A 15,987-nucleotide genomic window follows, 5' to 3' on the forward strand; every position below is an offset into this window, starting at 1 on the left:
TAACAGATGGTAACAGAGGGGAGATTTTAATCATTTAGGATTTATATGGAAGAAGTATAACAGAGACAGGGAAGATACACAGAGAAACAGTATAAAGTTAGAAATACAGTTCTCAGAAATATTCAACATCTAATGGTGTGCAAAACTAAAAACTATGCAAATATTTGACGGAACGTGGGTTAATGAGTTTCACTCCCTGAAAAATGGCTGGACGGGCCCCACAGTAGACGGAACAACGAAAGCGTTAGAGGATAATCATCCTTCAGGCTGGCTAAGCTCCTGGCTTCCACTGAAACTTCACTGGTGTTTCGTTCCAGGAAGCAAAGTAACTGTCGTGAGGAAATGAACGCAGCAGTTTTCACGGAATGGTTTTTCAATTTCACTTCTACAAAATGTTCCCTCGAATTCCACGAAAGTTATGAACAGCGTGTTAAACTACTCCTTTGTACTAGACAAAGCCCCGACATTGCAGTGGAGGTAAAAAAGCATTTCTCTCTGGGTACAGAGAAATATTCCATCGGAGTTAACTGAACCTGACATGAATAAGGCGGAACTATTGGCACTTGTAAAGCAATATAAGTAAAACATCCCACTCCACTAGGTCGACGAGCTGGCTACGGTGAAAAAGCACAGCATAATCAGACATCCTCCTTTACACGCGCATTTAAAATCTATTAAACTTATATGAGCCTGAGGGACAAATTACATGGTAGTGAACAATGAAGTTTAATCCCAGTGAGGTAGAAACACTGACGAAAGAAATTATTATGAACTGGCTGGTCTTGAAATGCGAGCCATACCAAGAAGGTAGTGCGTAGTCAAAGCAACATGGATTCGTGAAGAATTGCTAGAGGAGTAAGTCGAAGAAATTGAAGCGAACGCGCGCCGAGCGACGTTTTGAATATGCTCTCCCCATATCGCGCTACAGTTTTGCTGTTAGTCAATCTTAACCGTGTGAAGTTCTTTCTTTTGCTCTCTAAAATTTCATCGAATATTAAATACACATTGTACTTGCACTCACCAATTGGAAAATTGACATAGTGCAAATTTTATCTCAAAAGTTGTGAATTTTAGCAGCACAAAATTAAATTATTTCGATTCTCTGGAATTCCTAGCAGGAGACTACTGCGCTTGTAGGGGTTCAGTTTACACCAAATTATGAACGTAATTAGTTCTTGCACAACATTTACAAAAGTATTTTTTCTCTTCCATTACATTCACAGTAACTTTGTTATCAATAAAAATGAAATAAGAAATTAAAAATTTCGCGGACTAAGCTGGTGGCGAAAGAGAGCGAGGATATTCAAAATCTCGTGCGGTGCGCATCCGCAGTACCTTAGGCGGTTTTTGAAGGCCAATTTGAAGCTGTTTCCCGGCTTCATAGAACACAAGTGTGTCTGGTCTAAAATTGTTCGTCTTGACTTCCCCTGCAGCACTATGGTACACTGTAAACAGATATCATTTACATCCCGCATGGCTGTTTTATGTTTATTATCTCTATAGTCGCAGCTTCTTGCAGTGACTATTTATTGTTAGTATACAGATATCATCGTAATTTGCTCGCTAACGTAGGTCGACAGTACCGGCTTAAGTTGTTTTCTTTTTTCTTCGTTTGCTTTAGTGTCAACGAGAGACGGGCTTTTTTACTCGTTCGTTGTAAGAGCATCAACCAGAGATCAATTTTTTTTCGTCCACATTTGACATAGAATTCAACTTGGACTTCCATTAAATTATTTTCCGTAATCTTTAATAAATTCTGTGTCTGTATATCATTCTTTGGTTTCTTTTTTCTGAACTTCTAATGTTTAAGAATCTTGTGTATTTTGTAGACGGTAGATTTTTCATATGAAGCATTCAGTAATATATTGCCTTTGACTGCTTCATTTTCGTAACTATATGAACAATTTACTTCCTTCATTGGTCATTTAAGGCCGACAGTAAAACATAGGAAGTCTATGAAGAAAACTCTTTCGTCAGAGTGACTTAATTGCGCGCTGCACCATTGAAAAATTCATTCGCTCTGTTTACGGTAATATGACATCCCAGTTGACGAATGAGTATTTGAGTGCCTTCAGTAAGTCAGACAACGGATAACATTTTCCTTACAGAAACATAGAGCAAACTGAAAATTACAAGAGAGAAATTCGTACAACTTTTATAAGGAATTTTTTTGTGTTTTTTTTGTGTTAAACCGCAACTACATTAATTGTGATTGCAGGAAACTACAGCAAAACTACGGTATCTACTAGCCGTAACTAGCCGTTGGGTGACCGTGTGGCAATGGTCCCCAGCCAATGAACTACACTATCCGATCAAAAGTGTGCGGACGCCTATATGGCCTGCCGGAGTGGCCTTGCGGTTCTAGGCGCTACAGTCTGGAGTCGAGCGACCGCTACGGTCGCAGGTTCGAATCCTGCCTCGGGCATGGATGTGTGCGATGTCCTTAGATTAGTTAGGTTTAATTAGTTCTAAGTTCTAGGCGACTGATGACCTCAGCAGTTAGGTCGCACTGTGCTCAGAGCCATTTGAACACCCATATGTAATCCGGAATTGACCCCCGGATGTCAAGAAGGACGGACTCGCCGCTATAAAAGGAGGCGGGGTGAATCATGTTGTCAGTCGGGAAGGATTAACAGCAGAATGGGTCGGTCAAGAGGCCACCGACTTCTAACGTGAGCTAGTCATTGGATGCCGCTTGAACAACAAATCCGTCAGGGACATTTCAACCCTTCTATAGCACTCCAAGCCGACTGTTGGTCCCATGATTGTGAAGTGGGGACGTGAATCAAGAATGTCACCTAAAGCAATTCCAGGCAGACCTCATATACTGAAGAATAGGGACCGTTCAGCATTGTGGAATGTCGTTCTAGAGGGTGTTCAAATGTTTGAAATGGCTCTCAGCACTATGGGACTTAACATCTGAGGTCATCAGTCCCCTAGAACTTAGAACTACTTAAATCTAACTAACCTAAGGACATCACACACATCCATGCCTAAAGCAGTATTCTAACCTGCGACCGTATCGGTCGCGCGGTTCCAGACTGAAGTCTAGAGGGTGTTCGGGAAGTCGTGACTAGTATTGAAGTGCTATAGAAAATATAAAATTTATTGAAAGTGTATTTTTTTTACATATACATTAAGTAAATTCTCCCTGTTACCCTACATATGACCACCAAAGGCCGTGCGGCAACGAGCAATGCGTTCATTGAAGTTCTCACAAGGGAACCTCCCCATCGCACCCCCCTCAGATTTAGTTATAAGTTGGCACAGTGGATAGACCTTGAAAAACTGAACACAGATCAATTGAGAAAACAGGAAGAAGTTGTGTGGAACTGTGAAAAAATAAGGAAAATGTGATAGGCAACATCAAGGAGACTGAAAGCGCAGGATCGCTGTGGTCTCGTGGTAACGTGAGCAGCTGCGGAACGAAAGGTCATTGGTGCAAATCTCCCATCGGGAGAAAAGTTAAATTTTTTATTTTCAATTTATGTGACAAACTCTTATGTTTTCATCACTTTTTTGGAGTGATTATCACATCCACAAGAAAACCTAAATCGGGCAAGGTAGAAGAATCTTTTTACCCATTCGCCAAGTGTACAAGTTAGGTGGGTCGACAACATATTCCTGTCATGTGACGCACATGCCGTTACCAGTCTCGTATATAATATATCAGATGTGTTTTCCTGTGGAGCAATCGGTTGACCTATGACCTTGCGCTCAAATGTTTTCGGTTCCCATTGGAGAGGCATTTCCTTTCGTCTTACTAATCGCACGGTTTTGCGATGCGGTCGCAAAACACAGACACTAAACTTATTATAGTGAACAGAGACGGCAATGAACGAACGGACAGATAATAACCATGCAAAAATAAAGAAAGTAAAATTTTCACTCGAAGGAAGACTTGAACCAACGACCTCTCGTTCCGCAGCTGCTCACGCTACCACGGGACCACGGCGCTCCTGAGCTCACATAGTCCGTGATGCTATCTATGTGACCCATGGACTACCCAGTTTGTATATTTTTCTTATTTTTTTCACAGTTCCACACAGCTTCTACCTGTTTTCTCAATTGATCTGTGTTCAGTTTTTCAAGGCCTATCCACTGTGGCAACTTGTAACGAAATGTGAGGGGGGTGCGATGGGGACGTTCCCTTGTCAGTGACGCGTTCACAAACATCTGACGGGATGCGGTTAGTAAGCCTTTTAATTTCATCCTTCTGTCGGTGTATTGTTTGTGGTTTGATCACGTACACTTTATATTTCAAAAACCCAACAAAAAACAGTCGCAAGGTGTAAGATCGCCTGATCTGGCAGCCCATTCCTGGTTGGCACGTAAAGATATAATTTATGAGGAAATTTTTCATTCCCCTGAGCTAAATACCGTGGGATGTGACATGTCGCACCGTCTTGTCGAATCCTGCCTCGGGCATGGATGTGTGTGATGTCCTTAGGTTAGTTAGGTTTAAGTAGTTCTAAGTTCTAGGGGACTGATGACCACAGTAGTTAAGTCCCATAGTGCTCAGAGCCATTTTGAACCATCTTGTAGAAACAAAAAATCGTCATTTTCATCAATTAGAGGGAAATAGTTCAAAAAATGGTTCAAATGGCTCTGAGCACTATGGGACTTAACAGCTGTGGTCATCAGTCCCCTAGAACTTAGAACTACTTAAACCTAACTAACCTAAGGACATCACACACATCCATGCCCGAGGCAGGATTCGAACCTGCGACCGTAGCAGTCGCGCGGTTCCGGACTGCGCGCCTAGAACCGCGAGACCACCGCGGCCGGCTAGAGGGAAATAGTAATCGGAAACGTGATAACTGGGTGTTGTGTGCTTTCCTTAGTTAGGTTTAAGTAGTTCTAAGTTCTAGGGGACTGATGACCATAGATGTTAAGTCCCATAGTGCTCAGAGCTAGTAATCGGAAAACATGTTTCGGTAACAGTCGCCGTTCCAGTGATGGCAGCTCCCTCATCATTTTCAGACAAGTAGGGGACCATCACTCGCCCTGCCCAGAACTCGCACCATACAGTCGGGCGTTGTGGACGCATCTCATCTTCCACAGCCACTCGCGGATTTTCGTTACCCCAAATTCCGCAGTGCTGCATGCTGATGTACCCACCGAAGTGGAGGTGCGCCTCATCTGAGATAATTATTCTTTTTGTGAGTTTCTTGCTCTCCGTTTGTCGAGCCAAGACCCATTGAGCAGATGTCTCTTTCCATGGTCTGCAGGCTTCAACTCTTGTGTAAGTTGAATCTTGTACGCATGCATTTTCAGATCTTTTGAATGGGTTTCATGCAATGAACTTGGTGATAAATTCAATTGTTGAGGAATCAGGGGTAACGAAAATCTGCGAGTGACTGTGGAAGATGAGATGCATCCACAACGCACGACTGTACGGTGCGAGTTCTGGGCAGCAGGAGTAATCGGCCCTTACTCGTCGGCGAACGAATTTCCTGGGAGTTATGGTCACATTGTCACGCACGACAGCAATGTTTCCTTGTGTTCGAATAGAAAACGGTCACCCTATTTTCCTAACGTTTGAAAGAAAACCCGTGGTCAAAACTTCCGGATCGACTTCCGAACTGGTGATTCGGATGGAGCAGCATTACGTCCGTGTGGCACGCGCAGTTCACGGAAGGGGACTTTCACTGTTTATGTAATAACGCTTTATCACTTGGATACAATGCTCAATTGTCATATGCTCTATGACGAAAATAAACATCATACAACAAAGCTCATCACATAAAAGCTATCAGACTACTAATGGGAAGGATCACAGATAACAAACAAGAAAATATTACGTCTGCCAAGCTTCATATGACAATATGGTGCAAAATTAAAATTCTTCCTTACTTCCCGGACACCCGTTAATAAAACACATTAAGGAAACGTTCGTGAGTTCGAAAGTTGTGCCAACAGTCCAGGTAGCACAATCAGTTGAAAACATTGTGGTACAATGGTATAGAAGCTCCTGAAAAGCTATACTTTCCTGTGGTCGATGCTAAGTGACGCTTGAGGTTGTGTAAAGTAACACTCCACTGGACAGTGGATGTCTGAGAAAAGTAATTTAGAGTGGCGAATCACGCTAAACTCTGTAGCTGTCCGGTGGAAGGGTTTGGGTTTCGCGATGCCTGCAGTTGTCTACTGTCATCACGCGTAGTGTCAGCAGTGAAGTACGAAGCAGGTAGTCTTAAGGAATGTGGGTCTTTTTCGTGGGTGAGATGCGGTTTCCTTACCGAGGTTAAGAAGACATTAAATGTTGAAGGATAAGGAAAAATTTCACACCAATGCATACTGCATATGGTTCGGAGACGATCATCGTATCAGCATGACAATGCAACATGTCATAAAGCAGCACCTATGTGCACTGGTTTGTGTATAATAACATTCATGTAATGTACAGGCCTGTCAAGAGTCCCGACCTGAGCCCAGTGCAACATGTTTGGGATGAGCTAGAGCGTCGACTTCGCCCCTGGTCGCAGTGTCGAAAATGAGTACCTTCTGTGGTTTCGGCTCTTGAGAAAGAATGGGCTGCAATTTCTCCACAGACATTCATCCACATTATTGTGAGTCCTCAGCAGATGTCAACCGCCATAAAGGCAAAGGGTGCGCACAGCTCAAAGTCCATTAATGTGTTTGGATGCTTTTGACCAATTATTATGAAGTACCATGAAACAAGAATTAAACGACTTCTAAAGATAATACTAAAATCCATCCGTATCTCTTAGCATGCTACAAAAATTTACAGATAGTAATTGTAGAACACGTTTGTGAAACCTGAAAATTAGGTCGTGCCAAATAAAATGTAAAACACATACAAAAATTGTATTGCATTATGTACTAAATACTACGTTCTACCAATGATCTACATATTCAGTGCGTCATTTTACTGGATGAAAACTTTGTGAAATGATAGTAGCATTTAAATTTGTTCATACTAACAGGTAGTGACTAACTTTACTTAGTAGGGATATTTACAGTTCATAACTGAACATTTGGCTTAAATCTGTGACGCATGTTACAGACATGTAACTTTAAAATTTGACTTTAAAGTATATTACAAGACTCAGGCATAGCAAGCTACTTTCACCACCAAGAGAAAGAACCACTAAAAGTCACTTTAGGTAAAACAAATAACACTCATTTTCAACAAAATATTGCACAACCGAATGGTCGAAGTACTTCCTGAAAGGGTAATATTTCCAATATTAAAGATACAAGAAAATAAGAAATTTGGTGAACATAGAACGATTGAATTCGTTTATGTACGACATAGGTAATATTAAGAGGACATGATCGTGAAATTTTCCAAAAATTTGAAAAAAATTCTTGGTTTATAGAAAAGGGCATTTCATGCTGATTTCAAAAATGTATAGTTTATGGGCATTATCATTTTCCATTCCTTCTAAAATTGAGGTCGAACATAATGTTGCACAGGGGCCACACCTATCTGTCAGTTTGAAGTGCGTCAGAATACGTGATGCATTATTTTGTTCTTCCGTTTTTTCCGTCGGTAGTTATGGATCGTTAACACAGGTGTATTCTAGAAGGCACTGACTCCTGGAATCAAAGCACAGGCATGTATAGAAGGCTATGGTTCGAATGTAAACAAAGAGCTGAGAATATATGATTGCGGAATTTCATATGCATGCGGTTTTGTGGTTATTGTGTGTTGTTTTGTTTTTGTGTGTGTGTTTCCTGTGCTACAGATGCCGAGGGTAAAGAAATTAAGCCCAAACCATTCACGGAAACCTGTTCCAAACACAACCGAATAATACATATCAGTTGCTTCAAAAGTCGCCTGCGGTGACTGTGTCTACAGGCAGTGCTTCTAGATGTAAACTTTCACTTTCTGAATGTAATAAGAACAAGCCTAGTAGCATCTTGAGCAGCAATAACGACGGAAATGTTATTGTGAACCTAAATATGCTGTCACAACTGTTGGAGTGTACTGTGAAATGTAAGAACTGCAATTGTGAAGATAGTATTGACGTTTCTGAGGACATTTCAGCAAGGAAGGGACTTTCAAGTCGGTTAGTGATTGCCTGTAACTCGTCTAAGATGCACAGTGATACTATGGCATCACCAGTAACTGATAGTCGTTATTACAGTGTATTCAGCTTGCTTACACAATGCGATGTATTGGAGAGCTGCCCAGACTTTTTGTGCAGTGATGGATTTGCATCCACCTCCACTGAGGCTTGGCATATACAATAAATTAATACATAATGCTTTATGTAGTGTAAGTGAACATTCAATGAAAAGAGCAGTAGAAGAAGCAGTAGCCTTGTCTGAGACTACAGACATTGTAGCAGCATTTGATGGATCTTGGCAGAAGAGAGGTCATACTTCTCTGAATTGGGTTATAACTGCCACATTTATTGGAACTGGTAAGATACTAGATTATTAATGTCTAACAAAGCACTGCCAGGATTGCTGAAGTAAATTTATTGGCACTCATGTTTGTGTAAAGAACTCTGATGGCCCAAAGTGGGAACATGGAAACGAAAGAAGTTCTAAACGTTTTTAGAAGATCTGAGGTCAGTCGTGGTGTGAGGTATGTAGGCTACCTTGGGGATGGAAACTGTAAAGAACACACTACTGTTGTTAATGAAAGACCTACGGGGACACTCTGATAGAAAAGCTTCAATGTGTTGGGCATGTAGAAAAAAGAATGGGAGCTCGGCTGAGAAAATTATGTAAAGACTTCAGTGGAAAAAAACAGTCAGACGAAAAACATATAGGTGGTACAGGTCGTCTTACAAAAAGTGAAATTGATTCTTTGACTCAATATTATGGACTAGCAACAAGGAGAAATGTAGGAGATTTGGAGAAGGTGAGACGAGCTGTATGGGCAACATGGTTTCACTGAGTGTCAACAGATGAAACCCCACAGCATGGTTCGTGTCCAAAAGAGGAAGATTCGTGGTGCATCCAAAAGAGGAAGATTCGTGGTGCAAGTACTGACTGAGCAATGCCACAGGCATACAGTATACCCACAATCATTCCTTACCACTTGCTGTAGTGGAGGCAATTAGGCCTACATATAGGGATCTGACAAATAAAAATCTACTTAGGAAATGTATGCGTGGTCTCTCTCAGAATACAAATGAAAGCTTCAACAGCTTTATATGCGAGAGAATACCCAAAACTGTATTTGTTGGGCTGACAGTGCTGAAGATTGGTGTAATGGATGCAATAATAACATTCAATGATGGTGCAATTTCAAGGATCAATGTTATGAAGAAATTGAACATCCAGATGGGAAGGAATATGGCTTCATGTAGTGTAAGGAATATGTAAGGAATATGGCTTCAGCTCTAACTGCTATTGATAAGCGGCGGGTAACCGAAGCAGAGACAGCTGCAGAAGCTGCTACCAAGGAGTCAGGGATAAAGAAAAGAATGAAGAGAAAGAGTATGGAGGATAAGGAAACCGGAGGACAACTGGAGTATGCAGCTGGAATGTTCTAAACGAGCATAGTGCTAAGTTAATGAATCTGTAAATTATCTTTTGCGATTTATCTTGAATTTTGATTATTCAGGTACACTTTTCTCCTAAATGACAATTGGTACAGATATTTATAATGACCTCCTCTATCTCCCTTGCCTATTATTTGCCGAAAAATTTATAACATTATGGTGATGTTGGTGATGTGTGAGATACATTTTTAAATATTTTTGTTATAGTAAAATAAATTACTTCTCTTTTCCGCAGATCAGCATCAGGGAAGGAAATTGAAGGCATAAAACATTTATGTGAATGTTGTCTGTACTCTGACTCTTTTTCCAAGCTGTGCAGTCAGTGGTTCCAAAGAAAAGGGTACCGCAGTGAAATAGTGTTACGTTTTTTATTCTATTATAAATATTGTTGTTAGTACTAAAATATAATTAATATCTCAATGATTTTTTAGGAAATGCTTTGACTAATGACCGTACTTCTGTGTAAGAATTTTGAGCTATCTCTCATTTATAGATCAATTGCACTATGAGGGTGAAGATAATGCTAAAAATGCACCCCTTTCAGGGGCGCGTCCTCTTTAACAACAAGCTATGCTCAAGTTACCTGTGAAAACGCCATGAAAATTCTAGTAGTTTTGAGATTAGCATGTTCAAACAGAGAAACAAGAAGATACGAAGACTTTAGATAAAACTTTGGATCATGATATCTTTCTTTCCCGTGATCCGATTTTGATGAACTTAAGCCTACACTGTGCTCCAAAATATGTTAAGTTAGCTACGAAAATCCCATGAATATTCCTTTAGCAGCTTTGGAGAAGCGTGTTCAAACAGACAGACACTACAGTTTTACAGAGTAACTCTGACCAGCCAGAAAATTCTGACCACATACCTCATAGCCGGTACGTCCACCTTTGGCACGGATAACAGCGGCGACGCGTCGTGGCATGGAAGCAATGAGAACTTGGTAGGTCGCACAAACAAAACGCCTAATTCCCGTAAATTCCGGGGACCGGGTGATGAGTTCTGACGCTATGTTCAATCACATCCCAGAAGTGTTCGATCGGGATCAGATCTGGTGAGTTGGCGGGGGGGGGGGGGGGGGGGGGAGGGTAGCACATAAATTGGAACTCGCCACTGTATTCCTCGAACCACTCCATCACACTCTTGGCTTTGTGACATGGCGCATTATCTTGTTGAAAAACAGGATACTCCTTGGCCGTCATGGTGCCTTGCACGAGCTCCACTGGACATATGGATGTGCACGTGAATGTTCCCCTGAGTATAATGGAGCCACCACCACATTGTATCCGCGCAGTAGCATAGGTGACAAGGAGCTGTTCCCCTGGAAGACGACGGATTCGCGCCCTCTCATAGGCATGATAAAGAAAGTATAGCGATTCATCAGACCAAGCGACGCTCTGCCACTGCACCAGAGCCCAGTGCCGATGGTCACGGGCCCATTACAGTCGTAGTTTCCTATGTCGTGGTGTTATCATCGGCACATGCACGGGTCGTAGGCTGCGGAGGTCTATCGTTAGGAGTGTTCGGTGTACTGTGAGTTCAGACATACTTGTACTCTGCCAAGCATTAAAGTGTGTTAGTTTCGCACCAGTTCGCCGCCTGTCCTGTTTCATCAGTCTGCCCAGCCTACGACTTCCGAAATATCTAAACGAGGGTTGGCCGCCCAACCTAACGACGCCTGGACGTTGTTGAAGACACCCGATAAGTCGTACTGTTTCGGGAACGCTCGTGTTGAGCCTCCGGGCCATCACAATTTGCCCTCTGTCAGACACAGATAGATCTCTTGCCTTTCACATCCTACATACGTACAACACTCTTACTGATACTACATGCAGCGTGTGTGTGTCTGATTAGCAGTTCAAATGGTTCAAATAGCTCTGAGCACTACGGGACGTAACATCTGAGGTCATCAGTCCCCTAGAACTTAGAACTACTTAAACCTAACTAACCTAAGGACATCACACACATCCATGGCCGAGGCAGGATTCGAACCTGCGACCGTAGCGGTCGCGCGGTACCAGACTGAAGCGTCTAGAACCGCTCGGCTACACCCGCCGGCTGACTAGCAGTCATTGCTCGCCAGGTGACGCTGCTATCGCCTGGACGGGGTTGTATTTGTACTAGGTCGGTGGTCATAATGTTCTGACTGATCAAAGTATGTTCCCTCCTTCCGAACAGGCCATGAAGGCCCAAAGGTATCGACCGGTCGCCGTGTCAGCCTCAGCCCACAGGCGTAATTGGATGCGGATATGGAGGGGCATATGGTCAGCATACCGCTCTCCCGGCCGTATGTCAGTTTCCGAGACCGGAGCCGCTACTTCTCAATCAAGTAGCTCCTCAGTTTGCCTTACAAGGGCTGAGTACATCCCGCTTGCCAACAGCGCCCAGCAGACCGGATGGTGACCCACCCAAGTGCTAACCCAGCCCAGCCCGACAGCGCTTAACTTCGGTGATCCGACGGGAACCGGTGTTACCACTGCGGGAAGGCCGTTGGCAAAGTATGTTTAGTGTAGATTATTAATGTAGGAACGAAAGAAAATCTAACTGAAGAATAATTTGAATTAAGAACATCAGAGGGGCAAAAGATACGATGAGGCAAGAAGAAAGATTTACGGAGAGAAGAGCTTATGTACATGCGTTGTAGCTCTGGAAATGAATTGTGGTAAGGGATAATGGAATGTGGGAAGTTTCATACATGATGAGTAAATATGTATTGTATGTAAGTCTGCAGGCTTTCGTGGCCGTTGTCACTGAAGTTAAAGTCTTCTGGGTTATTAGGCCGCGTCATATTTCTTCTAAAATGATCGACGTTTCGACCCCTCTGCTGGGATCTTCCTCAGGGTATTCTGGTGTCCACTACTGCTAGAACACTAGTGTTGTAGCAGCAGTGAACACCAGGAGATCCTGAGGAAGTTCCCAGCAGAGGGGTCGAAACGTCGGTCATTTCAGAAGAAATACGACTCAGCCTAATAACCCAGCAGATTTTAACTTCAGTTAACTTCAAGTATGTAATGTTCTTACTTGCGTGTCTTATGTAGGTGAGAACGCTGCTAATTCTTTTCTAACCTACGCTGTGCGGTAGAGTTGGACCTTCAACAAAATGCTGTCACCAACGTTAACTCAAACGTAAGAGAATTCTGAACACCCTTTAGTGGGAAGTTTGGAGAAGCAACTTTGAATTAATTTTTTTTGTATAATAAGAAATTATTTGGTCGGAATTTTAATGTAATTGATATTTATGTTAATTAAAGGAATACCTTTCAGATTTACTATGCGTATGTAAGAGGGAAGAACCAATTATGAGATACGAAATACTGTGAAAATGTAGATACAGAAATGGCGAGTCAGTGTAGGACCAGTGACAGTATAGCATTTCATGGTACCGTGGGAGTACAATGCCGGCGAACAGCGTTTCATGAATGCGTGCTGTAGAACCCTGAGGTCCTATGGAGGTCGCTCTACGGTTCTGGGAACCTTGTGTGTCTTTTTTCATAACATTCAAGGAAGTAAGTAGCAAAACAAAAAATGGGTCTACGAAACCAAAAAAAAGTAGAATATAACAACGAACCCTCACTTCCACTTACCAATTTGAGCTGTCGGTATAAATGCGAGACTACAGCGAATAACGCTGTACGTATCAGAGGCCATATGACAACATACAATGTGTCTGGTTCCAATCCAACAATTAAGAAGCTTGTTACAAGAGGAAGCGCTTGAAAATACCGGAGTCATTTACTGCAGTTATTCAGCTCCTGAAATGTCTCAATGGAATTATTAATCAGCGTTTTCCAAATCAACAGCGAATTAAATGCAAAATGTAAATTTTTTCCGACATGATGAATCTTCAGAGTAATTTTGGGCTTACAGACGGTCGTCGTTAGCTACAATCCACGTTATTTCAGTTGGGTATCTGCCCTCAGGTGAGGCTTCGAGACTTCCCAGTTCAGTAATTTATTAGTGCGCTGTGTGTATTCCGTGCATGGTCAAGATAATGGTGACGCGCTGACCACCAGAGCCAACAGACAGCGTCCTCGCTGATGGAATTGTGAACTCAGCTGTCTTCGGGGTGATCACTTGCCTCAGCCGTCGGCGTATTACGTCGTCTTTCATTTGATGGGGTTCAACGCATTACCCCACTGGTAGCAGCTATCACAGACGGTTCAAATGGCTCTAAGCACTACGGGACTTAACTTCTGAAGTCATCAGTCGCCTAGAACTTAGAACTACTTAAACGTAACTAACCTAAGGACATCACACACATCCATGCCCGAGGCAGGATTCGAACCTGCGACCGTAGCAGCAGGGCGGTTCCAGACTGTAGCGCCTAGAACCGCTTGGCCACACCGGCCGGCCAGCTATCACAGTTCATCGGATTTTACACCATGAGTAATTCCACGGATTCTTTAATAACGGTGTCCCAAAAACATGTTACTGTGGTAGATTAAGTACGAAAACTAAATGAGGATTAAGAATTCATCTACCGACAAAGCATTCAGAAGAATATGAAAGTTTTATGGAACTAAAATGTGATTCAACGTTGACACCTTACTCGACGTAAGAAAAAAAAAGTAAGATGAAGCTGTTATCGGAATTTTGGTATAGTTTTACAGATGAATATCCACAGTTGCCACAAGAGGGCGTTTTTTGCTTTTGTTGTTGTTGTTGTGGTCTTCAGTCCTGAGACTGCTTTGACGCAGCTCTCCATGCTATTCTATCCTGTGCAGACTTCATCATCTCCCAGTACCTACTACAACCTACATTCTTCTGAATCGCTTAGTGCATTCATCTCTTGGTCTCCCTCTACGATTTTTTCCCTCCACGCTGCCTTGCAATACTAAATTGGTGAGCCCTTGATGCCTCAGAATATGTCGTACCAACCGATCCCTTTTTCTAGTCAAGTTGTGCCACAAACTCCTCCCCAATTCTATTAAATACCTCGTCATTAGTTATGTGATCTACCCGTCTAATCTTCAGCATTCTTCTGTATCACCACATTTAGAAAGCTTCTATTCTCTTCTTGTCCAAACTGGTTATCGTCCATGTTTCACTTCCATACATGGCTACACTCCATACAAATACTTTCAGAAACGACTTCCTTACACTTAAATCTATACTCTATATTGTCAAATTTCTCTTCTTCAGAAACGCTTTCCTTGCCATTGCCAGTCTACATTTTACATCCTCTCTACTTCGACCATCATCAGTTATTTTGCTCCCCAAATAGCGAAACTCCTTTACTACTTTAAGTGTCTCATGTCCTAATCTAATTCCCTCAGCATTACCCGACTTCATTCGACTACATTCCATTATCTTCGTTTTGCTTTTGTTGATGTTTATCTTATATCCTCCTTTCAAGACACGGCCCATTCCGTTCAGCTGCTCCTCCAAGTCTTTGTACTTTTAGCAGTTGGAAATGGTTACCGAAGGTGCAAGCATAGGTCACAGTTTCCCAGATATGTGAGTGGCTCGAAGTTTCCTGAAGTAACAGAACCCACTACGTTGTCCTGGACGGGGAGTGTTTATCAGATCAGAGACAAGGGTATCGACAGAAGTGGCCCAGGGAAGTGTGACAGACCGCTATTATTTTCTACGTGCATAAATATTCTGGTGTACAGAGCGGGCAGCACTCTGGTTGTTTGCTGATGCAGCTGTGGTATATGGGAAAGTGTCGTTGTTGAGTGACTGTAGGAGAGTACAAGACGACTTACACAAAAATTCTCGGTACTGAATAGCGGCTAGCACTAAAAGCAGAAAAATGTAAGTTAATGTAGAATAGTAGGAAAAGCTAACCCGCAATGTTCGAATAAATTATTAGTAGCGTCCTATCTGACACAGTGGTCTAAATTCTGGGCGTAACGTTGCAAAGTGATATGAAATGGAACGAGCACTGACGACTGTGGTAGGGAAGGCGAATGGTCGATTTCGGTTTATTGGGAGAATTTCGGAAAGCGTGGTTCACGTGTGAACGAGACCGCAAATAGGAAAATAGTGCGACCCACTGTTGAGTACTGTTCGAGTGTTTTTGATCCGCACCATGTGGGATTGAAGAAGACATCAAAGCAAATCAGAGGCAGGGTGCTAGATTTGTTATCGGTGATTTAGATTAACGGATCAGTTTCGGGAACTCAAATGGGAATCCCTGGATAGAAGGCGACCATCTTTTCGAGTACTACTATTGAGAAAATTTAGAAAATCGTCATTTGAAGCTGCTGCAGAACGATTCTACTGCCACCAGTATACATTTCGCATAAGGAACACGAAGATAAGATGCGAGAAATCAAGGCTCATACGGAGGCACTTAGACAGTCTTTTCTCCCTCGCCTTAATTGCAAGTGGAACAGGAAAGGAAATGATTAGTAACGGTACAGGGTGCCCTCTGCCCCGCACCGTATGGCATCTTGTGGAATATGTATGTAGATGCAGATATACGTGCAAAATAGGATTCTCATCCTAGGCGACGACAAAAAATTAATAAAGCAACGGTCTTCAGGCAGAACTTGTC

Source organism: Schistocerca serialis, chromosome 9 (assembly GCF_023864345.2).
Source record: "Schistocerca serialis cubense isolate TAMUIC-IGC-003099 chromosome 9, iqSchSeri2.2, whole genome shotgun sequence".
NCBI lineage: Eukaryota > Metazoa > Arthropoda > Insecta > Orthoptera > Acrididae > Schistocerca > Schistocerca serialis.